This window comes from Drosophila virilis, chromosome 2 (genome assembly GCF_030788295.1).
Source record: "Drosophila virilis strain 15010-1051.87 chromosome 2, Dvir_AGI_RSII-ME, whole genome shotgun sequence".
Taxonomy (NCBI): domain Eukaryota; kingdom Metazoa; phylum Arthropoda; class Insecta; order Diptera; family Drosophilidae; genus Drosophila; species Drosophila virilis.
The window spans coordinates 24,108,067-24,128,980 of record NC_091544.1 but is presented as its reverse complement, the minus strand read 5'-3'; the positions used below and the strand labels follow the sequence as shown (position 1 = coordinate 24,128,980).

At 37.9% G+C, this 20,914-nt stretch overlaps 1 protein-coding gene and 2 long non-coding RNA genes across 12 annotated transcripts in view; 2 read left to right on the top strand and 1 right to left on the bottom strand.

Moving 5' to 3' along the window:
* The window catches only part of LOC26531591 (uncharacterized), a 116,658-nt gene that overhangs the window by 31,737 nt on the left and 64,007 nt on the right, over positions 1 to 20,914 (bottom strand). For all 8 annotated transcript variants that reach the window (XM_070206788.1, XM_070206792.1, XM_070206793.1 and 5 more), the window contains exon 4: positions 3,737 to 3,764. The gene's annotated coding sequence lies outside the window, so the exon portion shown is untranslated. The remainder of the gene's footprint in view (positions 1 to 3,736; positions 3,765 to 20,914) is intronic.
* On the top strand, positions 4,966 to 11,160 carry LOC116652379 (uncharacterized). 3 transcript variants are annotated; one of them, XR_004305380.2, is made up of 5 exons: positions 4,966 to 5,048; positions 5,444 to 5,565; positions 5,638 to 5,979; positions 7,013 to 7,119; positions 10,850 to 11,160. It is a non-coding gene; the product is annotated as an uncharacterized lncRNA (long non-coding RNA). The 3 variants fall into 3 exon arrangements; XR_004305379.2 differs by lacking the exon at positions 4,966 to 5,048 and adding an exon at positions 5,099 to 5,236 and having other exon boundaries at positions 10,850 to 11,159; XR_004305381.2 differs by lacking the exons at positions 4,966 to 5,048; positions 5,444 to 5,565; positions 5,638 to 5,979 and adding exons at positions 9,432 to 9,735; positions 9,808 to 10,449 and having other exon boundaries at positions 6,601 to 7,119.
* Positions 16,884 to 17,662, top strand: LOC116652386 (uncharacterized). The gene is made up of 2 exons (XR_004305401.2): positions 16,884 to 16,994; positions 17,081 to 17,662. It is a non-coding gene; the product is annotated as an uncharacterized lncRNA (long non-coding RNA).

Sequence of the window (20,914 nt, the reverse complement as noted above, 5' to 3'; positions counted from 1 at the left end):
AAAATAAAATAAAGAAAACTTTTTGTTGCCAAAAATGAATTCACAATAAAAAATATATATACAAAAATTATATGTGAATTAATCATCATTTTATTATTATTAGCTTAAGGACGTTGAATGCCTTATTTGTTCTTATTTGAATTTCCTCAAGTTGATCTAGAAGAATTCATGCATATCAAAGCTATAATATCCCATACACCCAAATTTTTATCGATTAAGGTGGCACGGGAAAAGCTATTGTCATTTTTTTTTTAATGTTGGGATATTTGCATTGTTTGTGAAGAAGGACATAGCATAATACTGTGAAGTATTTATTCGCTGTGTCCCAGGTGCAACCTTTGGATGCGCTGATGGGGTCGCTCGGATGCCCCAGCAGCTTGTCGGCGTAGCGGCTGCTAACCAAGCTTATTTGATCGCCGACCTTTGTAAAGCGGAGATCGCTTTCGGATATTGACAATTTAAATGATATACGAGAAAATGATTCAAATTCAGATTTGGTGTCTCTGCCTTCAAAAGTAGTTCTTTATCAACGCGTTCATGCAAAGCTCTTTCCAGTCACCTGCTGTATTTTAGATACATTTCCACACACATACATATATATATCACACTACTTGTTGTTATATGGCAAAAACTTTATAAAATGTGTAACAATTTAGGATAAAGCGCGTCTCGCATGTATATTTTACATACAATATATATAGTGTTACTTGCATATTATTATAATTATTTGAAAGCATTATTTAATTAACAATGCCCATAATAAAATAAATAATACAAAATATAGCAGTCAGGCTATTCAGATAATAAAACCCATTCCTTGCAATGTCTGAACATTGTACAGCGCTGTAGGCGACAGTTTTTGCAACTCATTCAGCGCCATCTATTGCTTAAGGCCCGCATCTAAAGTGCAATGCGTTTCCATTGACTGCGCAAAATCTCATAAGCGAAGTTAAGGGATGAAGGTATTCTAATTAGAACGAACAAAATACTGATGACTGATAAATTTAAATATGAATTGAAATCGTTTGATGATTTTGGTTTGAATTAAGGAATTGGTAACTGCCGCTTCAGTTGCATAAAGATGGTAAAGCTTTTTAATTCGAATATAGTTTTGATATTTGGCTTTATCCAGATGGATTGGATTAGCGACATTTTGTTGATCGTGTCGACGGCTGAGAAGCCATTGAACCTCAGCAATCGACGCACTTCACAAGGGGAGACACGGTGCAAGAGGAAAAAACCGGCAACGACAGAGACCAGAGATAACGAAACGAGAAACCTACTTGACAACAAACACAACAACAACAGCAGCAACAACAGCAAAAACACCAAATGAATTTATGAGCATGCGGCGCTCCGGTATCGTCTGCCAGACCCGTCAACTTCCCTGTCCCTCTCCTCTACTCCATCCCCAATGGAATGCAATCGGTTGTCATGGCAACAATGGCCGCGGCGAAGGAGCGCACAAAGAGCAGACCCAGAGAATTTAATTCGGCCATATTTGATTTTGGAAATACTTAAATTGTTGTTGCTGTCATTGCCATTGCCACGACTTGTCGTTCCTATTCATGTTCTCGTTCTCGTTCTCGCTCTCGCTCTCGCTCTGCTTGTTGCTCTCATTCTCCTTGCTATGGTTTTTTCTCTTGTCTGCATCATCTTGGGGTGGTTTTTAGCTGGTACTCGCAGCGCGATTGCTCGCCCGGCACATTGCTGGGATTTTGACTGACGTCGTATCTATTTCCATATTCCATTTTTTGCATTGAACTAGAACTGTCCCTATCCATATAGACATACATACATATATACGTATGCATGTACATAGTTAGACTAGTATAAATAGTGTAAATAGTATAAATAGAATATGAATATACATATAAATTTCCCCGTTCGCTTGAACTTTTGATGTTATCTCTTGGCTCATGGCTCGTACGCTATCAGCCAGAAGAACACCATCTTCGACGTTTTTTATGATGATGTGTAGTCGGTTTTACGATTGGGCAATTAAGAAACTGTGCGCTAAACACGTCTTTAAAAACAAATAAATCACCTCGACATTGTCTGTCGCCCATTCAGATTTATATCGTAAGGCATAGCGTCTCAAATGCTCACCCATATGTATTTAATATGCAGCGGAGGCTTATGCGCATAAATGGGTATCGATTAACTATAAAATTAACGATTTACGGCCCGATTCTTCAAATTGGAAGCACGTAAGCTTGGCGTTTGGCAAATGGACTCTCCACTGGGTCTGGTCATGTTGACACAAAGCAGAGTGCTTTATTCCCTTCTAACTGATGGCACGCATCAAAATATTAATACAACCGCAATATAAAGATGGTGCAGAAAGAGAAACGCAATTAAATTGTTATTTGTATCTATTAAATATGTAGATTCATAACTTAAATAAGAACGCTCCAGTCGTGTGTAAATTGGGCACTTTCTTCTATGTTTACCTATTTGTATAAAAATATATAAATATATATTATTTATATATTCAATGTTTATAACGGCACGATTTGATTCACTGCAGCTTTCTTCATGCTTGAATTTTCTTATTCTTATTCTTCTTATGCTTATTATCAGTTTATATAAACAATTTCGCAATATTTTCTTATCACAAGATATCAAAAAGCATATCGGAAGAATATTGGCATTTTATTTTTTTTAACAATTTTCATGTTTCTTTACATTATAATCAAAGTTGTAGCCTGTTACCAAAACCGTACTTGTGATCAGAACTTTAATATCGATAAAACAACCAGTTTATAAAAATCACTTGCAGGCCTAAGAATACTCGCATATAACAATGTCATGACACTATTTGTATGTCCGTGGCAGTAAAATATGTGTCAAGCCTAAACACTTTTATTTGGTCGAAGGCATTTTGCGATGTTCCCGGTTTTACAACTCGACTTTGCTAAAATTATCGTTTGAAAGCTAGGAATAGTATTCCAGTCGGGAGTGCTCGACTCATAGATAGCCTTTACCCGGCGACAAGCTGCCGTAACACTCATTCTAGCACCAGGTGCTGCAGCTATGTTTATCTTCCTTAAAGCCCGTATCCCTTGACTCTTCTGTAGCGGCGCAAGGCTGTATCTTTCTAAAGTGTTTTCGAAATAAGAATCTACAATATAATTTTGATGTTTCTGGCTGTTATGAGCTCAGCGACCTGCATAAGCATATGAAATTCGATTTTTATCGATTTCGTAGAAAAGGGATGTCTTATCAACAAAACCTTATTTTTTCGTGCAAAAGTTTGAGATGCGATCGCTCGTTTAGATCTGAGATCGACGCGTTTGTATCAATGGCAGAAAATCGAACGGGCAGTCAGACAGACGGCCATGGCTAAATTAACTCAACTATTTATTCTTTATGGAGTAGAAAATAGCTTCTTCTGCATTTATACTAGGTAGCTGCATAAATGGCAAGAAAACCACGTTCAAATTAACAATGCCAAAAATATAAATGTTTTACACTTTTTTTTTGTTACCAATCTTCAAGGGGAATTGCGTAGCATCTACTAATAGAAATATTATAAATTCAAATAATTTTTTTTTTTCATAAATTTAAAAAGATTTCGACATAGTTACTTTTTCCAAGGGTTTTAAAGTAAAGTATACTGAGTTGTCGTATTTTATATTTGGTCAACCTTATGCTATGCACCTTACTTTTGCTATGGTTTAATGCCTTCATTATTCGGTTAATTTGCTCTCTTTCAAAGACAAAGAAGACTCACCTGTGCGTAAAGTATCCATCCGCCAAGTCTGTAAAAAGAGAGGAAAAAGATTTATAAAAAAATTATAAAGCATACATTTATAAAGTCCGTCCAAAAATATCGCAATTGATGCGTATAAATATTCGCATTTGCAAGCAATTTTAAGAAATTCTTTGGGTCATTTAAGCGTCTCGCCTTTGGTCAATCGAGGCACATTGAACTGCTCAGAAGCTTGTCAGCGAATTGGATGAGCACGACGAGCCAAAGGAGACCATTATTTGCATTACTTTAAGACAAAGATTTTAGACGATTCGATGTGGAATAACGAGGTGCAAGCCAAAATCGGGGAAATCAAGTCTGCTGAAGTAATTTATGCATTTCTTGTTCAGCCCGAACGTCCACATGAAACTCGTATTAATTCGTAAAAAAAGAAACACTGACAGATATATGTGTGTATATATAATATATATTGTTAAACGTGCATTAAGAAGGGAGACGGACGATTGCTTGAGCTCGAGTCTGGGGCTGGACTTGTGCTTTGCAACAGGCCACAGAAAATACAATGAAATTGAATTTTTAAATGCATTTGTCGATTGCGAGTGGGATTTCGACGTAGCAGACACAGAGACAAGGGTATGTAAGTGGTCAGATAGTCGATTCCCGGGCATGCAACTGCAATAAATAACAAGCCAACTGACAGGCATCATTTTGAATTCCTGCGGACGACCTTCTGTCAGAAGACATCAGCAAGTGTCTGGATGCGTCATGAATAATATACGATATATGCATGAATATGCAAAGCTATATAGATATGTGTAGATACATAAACATATTTACACATATACATATACTTCAGTTTGAATGTGTACACATATGTGCGGCATTTGAGAAATTTCACTCAGATAGCTCGTATGCTCAAGTCTTTTAATAGCCAAGCGGCCCACGTTTTGCAGCAGAAATCCATCGTGCCTCATTTGGCGACCTCGAAATCATAATTCAGCATTTAATGTTCCTTTAAAGACCATTAAGTCAACCCTTAAGGCAACTATGTGCCTCTTTAGAAGGGCCAGGGACAACCACTTTTTTCCGAGCATTCAGTGTGCAATTAAAATTTATAATTGCAACTCTTTGACGAGCGACGCACGCAGAGGAAACTAGTCAAGACAAAACAGGCCAAGAAATTGTTCGCCTTTTGACGATTTTTTAGATTTTCACTTTATTTGCAAGACTACACAAAAACAACATCGACTGCAGTAAAATGAACGGCAAGCGACCATTAAAACTAATTTATGATCTCTAAAGGCGAAAGCGAGAGTTCCGCATACATTTAGAGGTAAGGACAGAGGCGGTTTGAGTTCGTGCCTGGGCCTGGCATTTGGTTAAGACAAACATATACAATTTTACAGTTGGAAGCGGCAACTGCCAAGAGGAAGGATTAATATTTTAATAGGGCAATTTTCTGGTCGATAGCTGAATTTTGCAACAAATTGTTTTACGATCACACAATGTCTGACGCCTGGCGTACGCATTTTTCTTAGTTGAAACTATACTTGCACTAAACTCAGAAGTTACAAAAAGCTATGATTTTTTTTTATAAATTTAAAGAGCTTTTTTATTGCCTCGACATTGTTTAAAATAATGTTTTGTGTCTCATTAAAAATACGATATAATTAAACGCCTTAAATGATTTGTTCTATTAAAGAAATGTTTTGTATTGTATTATGACAGGTTTTACTGGTTGGACGAGAAGTTTCTAAATGCTAAAAATAATGCTAAAGTATAAAAGTGACCAACTGATTCCAGGCGAGGACAAGGGAAAGGTGCGAAAGGTGTCAAATATCCCCATATAAGTATGTTAGGTCATATCTATTCAAGCTCATCATATGCAATAATTTTAATAATCAAATTGATACTTATTCTAGATGATGATTGGATATCTAAAGTGTTAACAATGCCGACCACAGTGTAGCGCCTAAAATGGAGTCAAATGAACTCATTTCGTTTGATTTGTATGCAAAATGTCTAAACACGCGAAACAAAAGCCGTCAAACATATGTGACATTAATGCAAATTCGATAATGGCATATAAAAAGTCGTGAGCTAGACTTTGCTTTCTTAGCTGAGTGTGAGTTTTCGAGGACCAGTTGCTGATCCGGTCTGAAGATCAAAACGCAAGCGAGCACCACTACAGCTAAAAGCACATTATATGCAACTGCATCTAGACATAATTGGATAAGAGCAAGAGACTTTTTAATCTCCATATGGTAAGAGATCCCCCCAGCGATTGGCTGCCATTTATGAGTGGACTGTAAGCGCCTAAATTAAACATTTAAATGCGCCATTAATTGCGCGGTAAGTGTGCCAGATGCACATGCTCATGCCGGGATAGTAGCTCTGTGGGCAAAAGAGAGATGCAGAGAAGGTGCAACAGAGACGGCGATTGCGACTGCCTGCTCCTCGCACTGCCCGGCAAACAAAACAAACAAATTCCATTATTTAAGTGCTCAGCGGTGCATTCGTTAGCCACAGTTTCGATTCCCATTCTCATTTCCCGCTGCCCTAACCCACTGGCTTTTACGAGCGTTCAAGTCTTCTTCCATTAAGGAGCGCCGGGTTGGAGGTCTGCCATTCCGATACTTTCGCGTCCCAGTTGTGCTCCTTGACGGCGCTGGCACGGACAGGTCCCGCAACTGCAGCTTTAGGCACATTAACTTTGTGTTTTTAATGCGCAGAATTATTAGCAATACAATCGACGTTTTACGATATTTAAGTTGACAGTTTTCGGCTTAAATTCTGTCGTTGTTTTTGTCTCTGCCCTGTGCTTTCAACGTCCTGCCGCATATGTCACCTATTCTGGTATTTTCTCCGTGATAAGGAAGTTTTCCTTAAGCAATTTAAATATACAAAAAAGCAAATAATATTCAAAACAAGACTTTCCAATCCGGAATACTCTATTAGGAGATACACTGAACCCAGCGCTAGGCTGTCAATACAAACATGCGAACTTTCCGTATATAAATACAGCTTCAGCTGCTGTTGTGCCTCTTCTTCCCTTAGCCTAAAGGAAAATGTTTTCTTGAAATACTTCGATGTATATTGTAGCATTCTTTCAATAAAATTTCAGGGCACAAATATAAATATATATACATACAAAATTCAAACGCAAAAGTTTAAAAACGTGTTTGTACAAACAAAAAAGCGAAATATTTTGAAACTGTTTCTACTCTACAAATTTAATGCTTCTAGCTTCGGTCATACATTCAAAATTGTAAATCTCTGGCTCTTATTGTTTCACAGATCAAAGCTTTAATCAAGACGGAAGGACCCACAGATAGATGGACATACATACATAATTAATCATAAAATCCTATTTTGACGTGTCCAGTTTGAAATACTTAAATAAAGTATGTATACAATTTAATACATAATTTCAAATTTTTATCTGATATTACCACTGTTTAAAATATGCGCACCTAGACCGACAAATTTAGAATCAGATATATCAAAGGTATTGAACTTTGTTTCAAGTCAAAATCGAACTCCTTTGTTCATAGAATATTTGAAAATTTATATTTACACCAAGAAGCTTGTGTTATCTTATTCTTATTCAATCTCTTAAGCGAAATTTGAAGCCGTTTAGCCAAACATTATAATAAAACTCTTTCAGAAATTTAAATAATTTGCAGGGTGGAAACTAAGTGGGGGGGCAACAGCTGGACAATGAATGAAAACCCAAACAAAGGCCGCAATTAACATTATGTCCTGCGCGAGGGTATGTACTGGTCCAGGCTTGGGCGTGGGTTTGGAAGCGGAAATGGTTAGGGTTAAGGGAAGTCTTCAACGGTGGGCCGCGACAACAACGTGCTTGTATATGTGCCTATGTGGAGTCCGGACTTGTGACTATGTACACAACGGACAATAAGCACCCAGAGCAACAACAGGAAAGAACACATATAGCATGAATTTAAGCACGCACATTCGATTATTCGGGAGTAAAGCTACATTAAATTTAAGAAAACACAAAATGCCTCTTCACATGTTGGCTGGCAAACAATTTCACATAACTTTGCATCAAAATACAACCGACAATATGTACAAATGCACAGAAGGGAGCATCGGGCGCAAGGTAATGGGCAGGCGCAGGAGTGGGGCCAGAAGCCCTGCCCAAACTTTTGCTTAGCTCTCATTTCTTTTTGGCAAACACGAAAATGTATTCCAGACACGCATTGGGCCATTTTGCAAACGTGCCACCGAGCGAGTCTCGAGCTAAGAGGGGTGGTGGCCGAGGACGCGCCCATCAACTGGCATTCGCATCCGCCCACACAGTCATCTGCTCTGCCTTACGCGCCCCTGTAGCAAATCACAAGAAAGGGCGAGGGCAAACTTTTTGCAAACATAAGTAAAGTTTGAATTTGGCAAACATAAATTATTTTGGTTATATTGCGAGGCCCACGCGATGGCGAATGGATCCCCACGGCCTTGCCATAGTTTTTATTTTTTCGTACATTTTATAATCGCTAGCAAAAATGTATGAAAGAAATAAATATATAAAAACTCTCACAGCTTGGGCGCTGCTCCCCACTTGGGCGTGGCACTGTCCCCCACTTCCCCTGTTCATCCTTCAGGCTACGCCATTTGCCTGTCTCCTGTTTCCTTTCCCTTCGTAGCTGGTTGTTTGCCATTTTCCTTATACCGAGCATGGGGCGAAACTTTTCTTGTTATTGCATTTGTTGCTCTTGCTGTTGCTTTTGCAGCCTGGCTACAGATACTTTGTGCTTGTAACTTATGGATACGACAGCAGCAGACGGAGCAGAAGCACCAACAAGGTGTGCAAATTGCCAGAAAAACAGAAGGCGGACAGCACGGAGGAAGTCCACCTTGAAAGTTGTGGTGTAATTTGTATCTAATCTTGCCTCATGTTTATATAAAAGCAACGACGACTTGGAGGAAAAATTTCAGCAGCAGCGCACACACTCATACACTCTCTCACACACACACACACTGGCAATTTGTGCAATATGGCACTATCAAGGATGCCCTCATCCTGCTTGTCATGTTTCGTCCTGTTCCCTGCAGTCCTCGCCCGCGAAGTTAAAACAACATATATGCGAGTATACTAGTACCTATATACACAATACATATACTTATACGTATCGTATATAAATGGGGACTGCTGTGAGATGCTGCTGCTAGATGAAGCCCCTTTGCCGGTTTTGGAATTTTAATAAAATTGCTCAATTTCGCAAAAAAGATAGATAGTTTTCATGCAATTTATGATGATGGCAGATATGTTAGCAACGAAAGCAAAACAAAGAATCTACAGTGGGTGAGAAAAGGGACAGTTGAAGGCAATGGAGATATTCGTAATGCATATCGAACAACTAGAATGTTGCTAAGTTTCTATTATTTTACATTTAACTAATAACTTTAAGAAAATGTTTTTAGCCTAGTAGATTGCTTTATGTTGACATCTTGATCTGTGGACAGGATTTTTATAAGTCAAATAATCAACAGATTAATTAACAGGTAATAAGTCAACAGATTTTTTTCTCTGCTGTCATCTTTGTTTCTTTCGGCCATCTGGCAACGCTGCATTGCCTATAGCCACCATCCCCAAAAGTAAAGACAGAGCAAAAACAGTACTCCACGTAAGACGTGTCCATGCCCTGGCTTATTTATTAATGAAATCAACTACAAATTGACACGCAACTCCCAGGTCGAGCCACCGGAATGGGTATCGAGAAAAGGCAGAGAAGAACGTCAGCTTAATTTTACCCAATTGATCAATTTACTTTCATGGCCTCCTGCACCCGCTTCATATTGGTTGCATATGCAGATGGACGCCGTTGTCGTTGATTGGCCACAAAATCGAAAGCCTCTAATATGTATTAGTGATAATGATAATCAAGCAAGTGAAAGTCAGCAGGAGCAAAAGGCTCGTGGACTTAATGTAATTGCATGAGGACTTGCCTAGCCGGGGTCGCCCTAATTTTCCATTAAGGACTCATTGGCGCTGAATTGTAAGACCATTAATTCAACTTGGAGCGACCGCCCGCATTTCTAATTACAAAAATAAATTGTTCCTCAAATAGAACTTCGTAGGCGCCTTAAAAGATGTACGTAATGTCCTGTAACTCGCAGGATTTGAAGACCAATTTTTACTAGGATTATAGCTCGCTGCAAGACTCGGCTTAAGGCGTGAGTGGTTTGTACAACTCCGTACGCATACCTGTGTCGCCGGAGTCTAATGAAAGCATTCGGATATCAGGTGCCCAGCCGCGAAGGGGTTAGGGTTAGATCTACGAATACGTACCCTTGCGAGCGTAAAATTGTTGTAGCAAAAACACAAAATTTTCACGGTTCAGCAAAAAATTCGCATCTTTTTTATGAAATGCGGCATAAACGGATTTATATTGCTGTCAAACAGGCAGCTGAGACGCATTGTCTCTGGGTCAAAGCTAGATATTGCGTTTTCAACGATTTCTATGGAAGCGAAACTGCGTCGTCGTCCTCGTCGCGGTTACCTCTCGTCAGGTTACAGGCGCGTCAGCATCTCACAAAGGGTTGTCGGTATTTCGGTGACAATTGTTGCAATTTCATCGGACAGAATCATAAAAAAAAACACAGGTACAAGCACGCTCAGAGTCTATAGTCTGCAAATCGGCAAGGACACGGCCGTAAATCAAGGACTGCTCACTGGAAAAGTGAAAGTGGCGGACGGAAAGCGGGAAACGGTAAATGGCCATGTTGCAAAACTCTTTTATTTGGCTGAATTTGAAGACTATCCCGCCCAGTTTGATTTGAAATGTTCCCCTTTCTGCTTATTTAATGACTGCCAAGCTAAAAATCGCAAGAAGCCACCCCGTTTCTCAGGTGCGCAGGGCAAGCACTCGGCAAAGTTTTTAAAGGGCCTCAGTCAAGGGTTGCTTTTGTCTTGGTCGCTTCTGCTATTCCCCGAACATAAATGTCCAACTTAATTTATTTAATGGCCACATTTGTTGCAACTCCCATGAAAATTGAATAGCTCCTCCTCTTGTTATTTAACATACAAAACCGCAACTTCAGCTATAATAACAATGAAGTTTTTTTTTTTTTAAATTGACTATTTATAAATTGCGTATTATTTTATATCAGCTAATCGCGGACCATATTTTTTATACGACGATCTCCATTGTTGAAGAAGGAGGATGGACTCCATGTACTACGACGGAATAATAAAAATGGCTTCCAAGACTTAAGGAGGAATTTAACAAGGAATTTACAAAATGTTGGACACGAGCTGCAATTGAGAAACGCGGAATACTTCTTGTATTTTTATTTATTTTAAGCTAAATACGAATTGGTTGTAAATAATATTAACTACTTTATCGATAGAAGAAATGACAAAAGACGGATACATTTTTTTCAAAATGGAAAAAATAAAGGATAAATAAATAAAAATTAAAAGAGAGAGAAAAGACAAAACATTAATAGTAAAGTGTAAGGTGAAAGAGATTGCAAATATGGTGAGAAAGTATTGGGAAATTCGTAATTGTTGATTTTGGTCAAGATATCTTGCAGGAGTCAATTTTTTTTACCGGTTCTTCCCAGGCATTGGATGCAGTGTATAATATGTGAATAAGCTTTTGCTTATATATAGCAATGTAGAACTATATGATATATAAGAAGCTGCTTGGTTCCGACATATATACTGGCTGCAAGAAGAGGGTGGACTTATCCGAAAGATCTATAAAGTTTGGTTTATATAAATATATTTTAATATTGCTTCAGTAGGTTTAGGTTTACAGCATATAAATATCATATTTAAATGATTTGCTTTATATATCATGAGATATATAATATTTGTATGGTATTACCCGGTTAATTTTTGATTGTAGTTCGCAGCAGTCTTCAAGCAGTTTTTCCCTAGTGGGAACATTTGGTTTCCCACTCGTAACTTAAAAATAAGTTTGAAGGAGATCAGTTGAAAAACAAAATGTTGCAAGTAACCGTTTTTCGCTTTAGGGTCGACTTTTTCAGTTTGGTGCAATAAGAATACTTGCATTTTCATGGAGAGCTTTAAAAAATCGGAGTGCAGCAAATAGGCAAATAGGAAAAACCCATGAATAAACAAAAACATTCATTCAACAGACGTACACCAATTTTCCACAGCTGCGGGTGGCATTTTTATAACACCAACTATATAGTTAATGTCAGAAGTCTAGCATTTTTTGAAGTTGGCTGCAAACACATATTTTTTGCTGCATCTCTTTTGGTCGACTTTTCTGGGGTAAAGCTTTTAATTTTTATTGTTTCAAAATGTAGTGTTTTTTACACCCTGAAACCATTTAATATAGGAAAAATAGAATAATTTTTGTAGGCAAAGTCTTAAGTTTTGGTATTTCACACATTTGAATGCGGAAAATTCCATAAATCACGAGAGCATTTACTAAAGGTTGGAAGAAAAAGTAAGCTAAATTCTTTGCAGTGTCAGCTTGATTCTGGATTCAGCGTATGTCGAGCTAGTCGAGCACTTCCAACTATCTTAGGCCTATTTTAAAGAGTCACATCTTTTATGTAACCATAACTTTCGCATATATTTACTGATGTTTGTGACTTTTATAATAGCTATGATGAATATCTACTGAATTTATTATAATAAAAGGTTTTATTTTTGTTACTTCCAAAATTTGGCACAAACAGAATCGATTTTTTACATGTTAGTCTATAACTTAGCCGCTTATCCATAAATTTGTGCTAATACGACTTTGGCTAACTCTTCCGTTATTCCGTTAAAACAATAAGAAACAGATTTACCCAAAATTTAAATTACCTTTCATTTCGTAAGCCATTCAGAAAGCTTATAAAAGCAATACGATAATTAAGATCGATTAAGATTTGTGTAAATAATGTTATATACATGAAATCACATTTAAGAAAGGCTGCAAAACTGTTAAATTAAACTATTTAAAAAAAAGTATTTTGGCATAGGCAACAAAAATATTTTCTTTATTTAGGGAAATGGAAAATTTTAGCCTTTCCACTTACCACAGTTTAATAAAAAAGATAAGGCTGCTGTTAAGAAAAGTTAATCCACTATTGTAACTCAATTGCTTTCCAAATTTAATTATCTTGGAGTAAATAGCGAGTTTGACGTTTTGAAATCTTGTAAAGTAGCATCTGACAACTGAGCTGTCTCGATAAGATTTCTGCATGTTAATGTGTCCAGAGATATATTAAAATGTACAGCATGATGCTATGAGAGAAGGCCCAGTCTCATTCCCAAGAGATCAGATGGAAATGGGGCACCAATCTGTTAACGGGAACGAAACATGTGTTAATTCAGGATCGTAAAAACTGAATTACAAAAAACAAAAAATAAATAAAAAAGTGGAGTCTCCGCTGACACCCGGGTGAGTGAAATAAATATTTACCGCATTCCAAATTAAAAATAAAACAAAACACCAACCACAAAGGCTGGTTGCTGCCTCGCTGCCTCCGCCAACCAGAAATAGGCACACAAAATCATTTATTTACTTATTCAAGTTTCCACCGCTTTCAAATGTGAAGAAATGGGCAAGATAAGCCGTGGGTCAACTCATGGACTAAGATCTGGGTCTGGTGACTGATGTGCCAGCGACGGCGTGGAATTTTGTTGATAAATTACGAGCTGGAAATATGAACAGAAACAAGACACAAGACAAAAACGCATTTGAAAATATTGAAATCCAGTTTTCCATCAAAATGCCTTTAGGCCTGCCTCTAGCTGGGGCATACGAATGGGCATGGAGACGACCGCCACTTGAGTGTCAAGTGCCAAGCACTGGGATAGGGTTTGGGTTTGGGTTTGGTGTGCGCAATGGCAATTATATCAGAGACATTGCTCATTTTGAAGTGCCTTTTACGCGCGAAGGGAAAACATAAATAAAACTGTTTTGAAAAACATTCAAAAAAAAAGAGCAAGAACACTTGTTATCTTCATCGCACCGATGATGAAATACCCTTGCGAAACTATTTCATATGTGCATTTTTATGATATGGCTGTCTTATCCAGGTGATTTTTGTGATAAATGTATATTTGCAAGTATTTAGATAGGGTAGGCAGACTCAGATGATTATGAACAACATTTACCATAGAATAGTAGATTCCTTCAGCTACGCGTTACACATGTCCCGACAAAATTGTAATACACTCAGCAAGGGTATTCGAGCTATATGAGCGGCATATAGTATGTGTATGTGTATCAGTATCAGATATTATGCATGTCAAGCAGTCCGATCGGTTATCCAAGGAGTCGCCCGAGCCTGATAAATGCAGCAAGTTTGCGCTTTGAATTTCAATGGCGGCCGCATCTCCATCTCGCATTGGTGCCGAGAGACATCGAATCCCACATCGTTCTGTGATGTACTTATAACAAGAGTCAAGTGAGGGGCCAAAGAAGATGGGTATGGATAGTCGTGTGACTGGGACTAGTGCTGAGGGAAAAGTGGATGGAGGGGTGGGGGTGGGGCCAATGCCGATAGCCGCAGCGCGTCGCCCATTTTAATGCGTTTCTCCGACAGGCCATGAAAATATGCCTGGTGATTTTTAAAATGCTTTAATTAAGGCCCCAAGCCCGAACTCGAATCTGGGCACCAGACAAAATGTCTGTTTTTCGTTCTTGAGATGCAAAAGTGGGCAACCCAATTAAAATTCTCAAAGCATTCACTTTACTTGAAAATCTTTACCACTGCCCCGCCGCAGCGAGTTCTTTGTCTTAAGTCAAAAGCGAATCGCTTATATTCACAATGAATTCAAAAACAGCGACGGCAATCACAAAAAATCGATCATCGCTTATCTAGATATTTACCTGCACATTTCACAGTACTATTATTTAAGATTTAGGATACCTAGCTGGGAAAATAAAACAAGATATACTTTCTTATAACTGTTGTTATTATAAAGATTTATAGAGATATTGACAAATGCCAAGTTATAAAGGAATTGTTTAGCCAATCGTACAGTCGTAAAGCTAAAAGCAATAAAATTTGAACGATTTATTTTATGTATTTGAATACTAAATTCGTATAACAGAAACTATTTGGTGTATGTATGAAGAGGCTAAGCTTTGGGGCTCATAAAGCTTTGCTCTCGTTCCCATCGTTTAAATTCGTTAGAAAAAAATATAAATCCGATTAGAGACAATTTTCTTTAAGAAATATATACGATTTTATTAGGGTTTTTATTGATGAATGAAATGCATATCATTTGTTTAAAAAATCACATAAAATTAAATCAAAATTAAATCAAAATAAACATGCTTATAAATTTTGTTTTAGTACCATTGTTTAATGGGTAACTTTTTGAAATTTGAAATGTAAATAGCGAAAATTAATCACCAAAGCGCGTTGTGGCCGGTTGTATGTCAAATCCGCGTATTTACTTGCTATAAATGGTATTCAAATCAAAAATCTTAAAGCTCCGATTTCTTTGTGTTATATATATATGTAAAGAAATATATATATATATATGTAAAGAAACGCATTGATCTCTTCCGGTTAAATATATATATATATATATATATAATAATAATACAAAATATTAATCCGTTCTTGAATGTTATGAATAATCAGTAAAGTGACCAAAAATTGCAAAAATATATATGTTATGTATATATTAAAAATAAATAAGACGATTTAAGACCAAATGAACTTTGAATTTAAAAATCCACAAATATGCACTTTAAAATGCCTAAACGACTTTATTTGACTGCGCAAAAGTACAAATTAAGGCAATTTATAAAACATGTGCAACTTAACGTCAGGGTTTTCGATATTACTTGTGAGAAATATAATTAGCAATTTTTCTGAGCTTGAATAACAAATTATCAAAGGCTTTGAATCAGGTACCGAAATACGCTCAAGAGAAGCGACTTTATCCTTTTGCGAAGTGTTATAAGTTAATTAAGAGGCATTACAAGTAATTTCTCCGACTCCCTCTCTTCTATAAGGTCTGCCATTCGCGTAAAGAATGAGATTTATAAAAATATTGAAACTAATCTGTAAGCTGATAAAGTAAGGGAAATGCAAATGTGCCTTTATTTAAATTTGCACTTATTATCATCTGGGAGTGGCATCTGAGCTGCTGGATAATGACAGTACAGGACAGGAAAATTGATTTAAGGTTTAAAGGGCGGACCACTTTCATATTGCGCAGTTGGTATGCAAATGGGGCCGTGGTCGCTCGTTGCTTCTTTTATTGCGAATATTAAATGAAATTAATTAAATTTTCTGCACCATAATCCTTTGCAAAACGCATAAATTTGCTCATTTAGTGTGGGCGTGTGTGTTTGTGCAAATTTCTTGTGTATTCAATGTAGCTAGATGTGTATAGTAAGCTAACTCCCTCCTCTATGTACAAGTATATATTTATATTGATTTTTATCTTGCCGGCATCGCATAGGGGATGTTGGTTTTTCTTGGTCCATGCCCACGAATGGTCCCTAAGTATTTTACATAACCTATTTACGTTACTCTTGGTATATATATATATGTATGTACATATGTTTATGTACATTCCATCAAAGCTTGTTATACATGCACGACGCCCTAAACGCAAAGCTCTGTGTTTACTTTTTCGAAATTAAACAGAAGCCGGCCAAAATATGTGAAGTGCGAGTGCGAAAAACGCATGAGGGAAATTTTGCGTCTTGAAGTACCATATTGTGTAATCTGTGCAATTATGTTTTGTTGGCTTAAGAAATACATCTTATTTGCTTGTGACATGTATTATTATAATCTTTTATTTATAATTAACAGTTTTTAATAGTTTTATTCTGTCTAAACTTGTTATTCTATTGATTGAGAAAAATACCCAATTTTTGGAGCAGTCAGTTGCTTAGCCAATACTCGAACCATTCCAACAGTCGCCATCTGCTGCTTTGTAAGCACACTTACCGCTTTTCAGAGCACCCGACAGAGGGCGTCTAGTAGGTGTGCCCTATGCACGCACACATGCACAATACTATTTATGCATGTGTTAGTGCAGCAGCGAGTGAAACCGCTGTAAAAAAGAGACGGCTGCACACGCACAAATCCAACATGGCCGCCACACACACACACACACATGCGTTATAGCGTCGATGCGTGTGCGTGTATGCAATATCTACGTTTCATCCCTCCTTTGCAAGAATATATTAAGCACATGCGCAAGCACACGCGTCGAAGTTGTTTGGTAGCAGCTGCTTATTCGTTTTGTGCTCTTCCTTTTTTTGGCAAGGGGGTTTTAGCCGCATGTAGTTAAAACTTCACTGCAAACTTGGTAAGCAATTTTTGAAGAAGTATTTCGTTCACTTTTTTTCTGTTTGACGGTAAGCCGACAAAACCTCTTCTGCTTTCGTCTAACAGAGGCTTAGCTCTATTTCTATACCGAAGACTTTTGCCAGACACGACTAGGAGTGCTCATTAAACTTTTGTCTACCCATGGCGTGGCATTAACAACTTCATCTGGAATGCGTAGTGCGTCTGCATAAATGCTGTCGAAAATTGTCAAATAAATCACTCATATTTATATAAATGCCCCTGGTATCCAAGCCACAACCGCAGGTCTCTTCTGTCTCTAGCCGCAACTAGTCGTCACTTGAAAATATGCAAATTAATAAGCCACTGCCCGGCCGTATTCTCTTTGTCCACGGCTGCCAGATAAGCGTCCCCTGCAAACGTGTTTCCGCATAAATTACTTATCGCCAGCTCAAACTGGCGGCGCAGTGCTGGAGGTGACAGCAAAAACAAAACAAGCTCAACATGGCAGGCGGTACGACAACTATGGTGTCTGGTGTGCGTCATGTGTGTTTCACTGCCATGTTGAATGGATACTCGATTAAAACAGCCGAAAACGTGTCTGCTCTTATACAAGAAATCTTACTATAATTTTAGGTTTTCCGAGATAGCCTACATATATAAATAATAATAATAAATAATAATAATACACATTGATGTATGTTTTGTTAATGGGTTAATTTTTTGGTAAATTTTTACTATAAGTTAAAAATTATCTATGTAAACCTTTGGCCAAGATTGGTAGTAGTGTCTTAGCCAAACGTTTTCTTAAATTTGTACTTATAGGATTGTTTCTATTAGGAAACACTAAGAATAAAAAGATTCAATTGAATTGAGCCACAATTTTAAATTCACGTGTCATGGATGTAATTTTTCAATTACATAACAAATTGTCTTAAGAACCTATGTTTAAATCTCGGATGTAGTTTTCACTTCCCATATTTATGAAACATGTTGGATTGTTTATTGTGTGTCTGTTGCCTACGACTCGGAGAAGTTTATATGTCTACAGCTTTCGATTAGAGACTTCTTAGTTTATCAAATACTGAAACATGATCATATTATTTAAATCTTTATAGAGGTAAGTAGGGCCTTTACAGCACGTTGCACTTAAAGTAACTGCAAATAAAGAATAATTTACATTCAAAAACAAACAAGGCATCGAATATTTATTGATTTTTAAGGTCAAACGGTTTAATTACTGATGTTCACTTGCTGCACATAATGTGACATTAAATCAAATAAGATTGTACTAAGAAAACAAGCAGCTGCCTTAAAAAAAAAGCATAGGCATCGCAGTTTCATTCATAAAAACTCAGCAAGAAGACCCGCTGCACAGACTTCTACTATGAAGTAGATGAATGGATGGTTGAGGGACGGAGCGGCAAGATGGGGAGTGCTGTGTTCTTCGCGCGCGTCTAAGTCGCGCGCCTCGCTTTTACGACTGACATGGGCAGCCCAGTTGAGTCTATGGTCGCTTCCGTCAGCTTCCGTCAACGTCTTGAGCGGCACTTAACGATGTCGGTCTTTGGTCGGCGGTCGTCGGTCGTCGGTCGTCGGTCGTCGCTTAATGGTTGCAATAATAATGCTTTATTTTACTATCGCATGTGGGTTTCTCTATCACACGCTCCGTCTTATGCTTTTGCTCTCTCTCTCTCTCTCCCTCTCGCTCGCTTCCTCCTTCGCTCTGTATCTTTCTTTGTTACTCTATGTACTATTTGTATACACTTGCGGTGTCTGGCGAGCGTCTGCCGTTGACCGTAAAATTTTAATATCCCCTCGTTTCGGTGCGTGCTCACTTCCCCCCGCGGACAGAAATGAAATCAATTGCCTGGCAATCTGCAACACCTTTATGGCCATTTTATGTGTTACATTTTTCACCTTGACATTGACAATTTGACTGTGACGCCGGCAGACTTAATGACCAAGTCGACAACCACAAGTACAGCCGCAACCTGCCTCAACGTGTCCCACATCGAAAGTGCCATAAAGCACACCAAGTGACTGGGAGAATATGCGTCTTTTGGGGAGGGAGGAGAGCGAGCATAATCCATCATAAACATTTTTATGGTCGTTCGCATTTGGCCCACTGCTCCCCCATCTGCCGCACCATGCAGCGGCTGGCTTTGTTATTCTTGTTACTGGCGGCAGTAAAATTCGTTAAACGCTCAACAAATTGTTTATTATAGCAATTTGGCAATAAATGCGGCTATTAGCTCATTTTAGGTGTTGCCACCGCACTTTTCTCATTTTTTATCGCCCCTTTCCGAGGAGAGCGAACAAAATAGCTGCCATAGACAGTATTGAAAATACGCACACATTTTGCATATTAAAGTGTTTGAATATTTTGCTTAGAACCTAAATTCATACGTGAATGCATTTAAAGTTTATTCCAAGCTTGCAAACTTCATTTGCACTTGTGTATATTCGAAAAGATCTTACTCCCATTATATGCACCTGAGCTATGTATGTATCTGTCGAACAATCTGAATGTCTTCTATTTCGATTCAAACCAAATTCCACTACGCTATTTTCTTTGTCGTATCTAATTCACTTCGAATGTTGCCAAAAATATAAAAACATACTTATTTATGTACTGTATAAGCTTTTGTATTTAGCGATAAAATGGGTAACGCATTCAACAACCTAATTATACACTATAGATCAGTTTTACCAGGTGTGTCGCAATTAACTAACTAATTGACGTATTTTACAAAAATACAAAATTACAACATAACCGCTAAATATCATAAGGGTTTTTTTTTTATTCAGAACCAATACCCCAAAAAGTTCTCTCTTCTTACATTAAATATTAGTGAAAATACTGTTAAACAAAAGTTTTTCTTATTTTTTCGACTTTGTAAGTTGTGCATGTACACTTTAAATATCATCGTTCGTATGCTTATTTTGCCCGGGACATGGAGTATTAAGTATTATATTTATTTATTTAGGCATGTAACCGAAAAACTTATGAATGTATGAAGGAATTTAGATGAGTCCCGGTGGAGAACACTTGGGCGATGTGTAATCTGCAGTGTTTGTTGAAACGTGTAAAAAATCAGAGTATGTAAACGACTTTCGTTTACGCTCTCATGCCGGTACACAGAGACGCAGTAGCTGTCACAAATGAATGGCTTCTGTTTGCGTCCGTTTTGCGACCGGAATAAGTATTCTGGAGGCACAGCACAGAGCGCGCCATAAGGAAGTTTGAATGTAGCCATTTATATATGGATTCCATAAATGAAGTCACATGCGTGCGAGGCATGTGGCGTAAAGATACACACAATTTGACCTGCGTGTCTCTAAATGAGATGCCCATGCTCACTCACACAATCACACAATCACACAGAGAATGCGAAGCTATTTATAAATATCTTGTCCGTAATGCGCACAGCGATGCGTCAGTGTAAACGAACAGCCTTATAACTTGTATAACTGTCCCATTCAATCCGCACAACGTGGACGTCTCCAGCCAGCAAACTGATTCTGGGTCCAACCCAATGTCTTTGACCTACATCGGGCCGGTCGTCTCAATATGTGTGTGGCCATGTGGATAAATAAGTAGATGTACAAGCTGTGCCTGCGTATCGAGTTGTTTATGAAGCAGAACAGATATATAATTGCGTCGTCGAAATTCTCAACTTAATTTCGCAATTAATTCCATTGGCTTTGATTAGAGTTAATTAAAACGATCTGTGCAGCGGCGTCAGCAAACCAAGACCGGCCACTCAGATGGCGGCATTTGATATGAAAGTAATATCTGAATGCTGAGATGGGACACAACAATCCAACCTGTGATGTCCATGATATACAAAGGTGGTTTCCTTTCAAATGCGAATATTAAGCCCACACACAAATACCCTGTATTATATGTTATATGTATTTTATGTTACTCTTGCTTAA